The sequence below is a fragment of the Penaeus japonicus genome, unplaced genomic scaffold, assembly GCF_977035675.1.
Source record: "Penaeus japonicus unplaced genomic scaffold, GWHDUDI00000001_assembly GWHDUDI00000012, whole genome shotgun sequence".
In the NCBI taxonomy this organism is placed as follows: domain Eukaryota; kingdom Metazoa; phylum Arthropoda; class Malacostraca; order Decapoda; family Penaeidae; genus Penaeus; species Penaeus japonicus.
This window is the reverse complement of record NW_028234414.1, coordinates 33,728,865-33,731,364: the sequence shown is the minus strand read 5'-3', so window position 1 is coordinate 33,731,364 and position 2,500 is coordinate 33,728,865.

The following is a 2,500-nucleotide window of genomic DNA, read 5'->3' as shown; positions in this document are numbered from 1 at the left end:
CTTTGAATGTGAAGGGGAGGGAGAAGGGAAGGAAATGCTGTGAGAGGTAGACTAAAAGGTGGAAGAAGACGAGAGGGGAACTGCTGTAATTCTTGAAAACAAAAACAGAAAAAAAAGTGAGCAAAGAGGAAGGAAGAAAAAGAAATTAAGCGGAGGAAGGGGAAACGGTTCCCTTTTCTCGCCACATTTCTTTTCTTATTTCATCATCAGTCTCTGTATTCCCCTTTCCCCTTTCCACCCTTCCCTCAACCCCTCTCTCTTTTCCCCTCTCCTCCACAATGCTCCCACTCCAGCAAACCCATATCCTTTTTTCCTTCCCTTTCTTTTTTCTGGATCTTTAGCTACCCGAATCCCCTCTCAGGCGCCCCCATCTCTCACTCCTTAGAACTATCCAAGGCTTCTCTATAACAAGTTGTTGAGGGGGAAACTTTATCGATAGTGATCAATCAAATCGGCACTTGAGCAAGACCAAACAGGAGGGAGTAAAAGCTTCTGCGGGGAGTGTTTTCTGAGGGAAGTATTAAGCAGAGTGTGTGTGTGAATGTATGTGTGTATCTGACTCTCTCTCTCTCTCTCACTACGTATTTATATATATATATATATCTAGAATTATATCAAATATATAATTAATATAGATATATACATGTATATATAAGCATATATGATAGTTTTTATATCCTTATACATATATACACCCGAAATATAATCTTATAAATATATATATATATATATAATATATATATATATATATATATACATATATCAAATTACACACACAACTACGACACACACACAACCCCACACACACCACCACCCCCCACAACACACACAACTCATATAGATATATGATATATCATATATATATATATTATATATATATCATATATGTTTTATATAATATAATATATATATATATATATATATATATATATATATATATAACTAATACTCTTATATATATAATATCTAAATATATATATGTATGTATTTTTATATATCTCTATCGATATATATATATATATATATATATATATATATAATATATATATATATATATATATAATATATATTATATATATATGTTTTTGTTTATAATATATATGACATGATATATATATATATATATATATATATATATATATATTATATATATGATATACTATATATATATATACATATGTATGTATATATATATATATATATATATATATATATATATATATATATATATATATATATATATACTATCAATATACTAATTAATATCATATATATATATATTATATATATATATATATATATATTATATATAATATATATTTACATATATACACAAATATATAATTATAATATATAAATATCTTATATAAATAATCAGAATATATATATATTACATCTCTTATCTCTCTATAGCCCCCCACCCCCCACCCCCCCACCCCCCACTTAATATATATATATTATGTAACATATATGTATATATATATAGGATCATATATATATATAATATATATATAGAGAGGATATATATATATATACAATTTTTAATATATATGTATATATATATATATATCATATATATATATATATATATATATAGTATATATATACAAATATACATACATAATATGTATATATATATATATATATATATATTATATATAATATATATATATATATACAGAATATACAATTTACATACCCTTATATGTATATATATTATATATAGTATATATATATAATGAATATATATATAACAAATATACATACATATATATGTATATATATATATATATATATATATATTTATATATATCTATATAATTATATATATATATATATAGAGAGAGAGAGAGAGTGGAGACGGGAGAGATGAGAGAGAGGAGGAGAGAGAGAGGAGAGAGAGAGAGAAAGCAGAGAGAGATGTAGTAATTCAGAGAGAGAGAGAGTGAGAGAGAGAGAGTAAAATAGATATATATATATATATATTCTAATATATATATATATATATATATATATATTATACATATATATATAATAAAACACTGCCACAAATTGAAAGGAAAAAACTCGCGAAACGTTTCGAACCTTTAAAGAAAGTTTCCTCATCAAAGCCGTAAGCAATCCAAAAATGATTGCTTACGCCTGATGAGGAACTTTCTTTAAAGATTTTTCCCTTTCAATTTGGTGGCAGTGTTTTATTAATCTGTTATGTTACACGTTACTGTGTTTGTGTTTTTTGTGATTCATATAAATACATAATATGTATATATGATCATATATAATATATATATAACTATATATATTATTAATAAAGTATAATATAATAATTTTATAATATATATTAGTGTGCTGTGTGTGTGTGGTCGGTGTATGTGTGTGTGTGTGATAGTGGATTGATGTGTGTGTGTGTGTGTTATTGTGTGTGTGTGTGGTGTGTGTTGTGTTTGTGTGATGTATATATATTAATATATATATAAACTATATATAGTATATAATATAT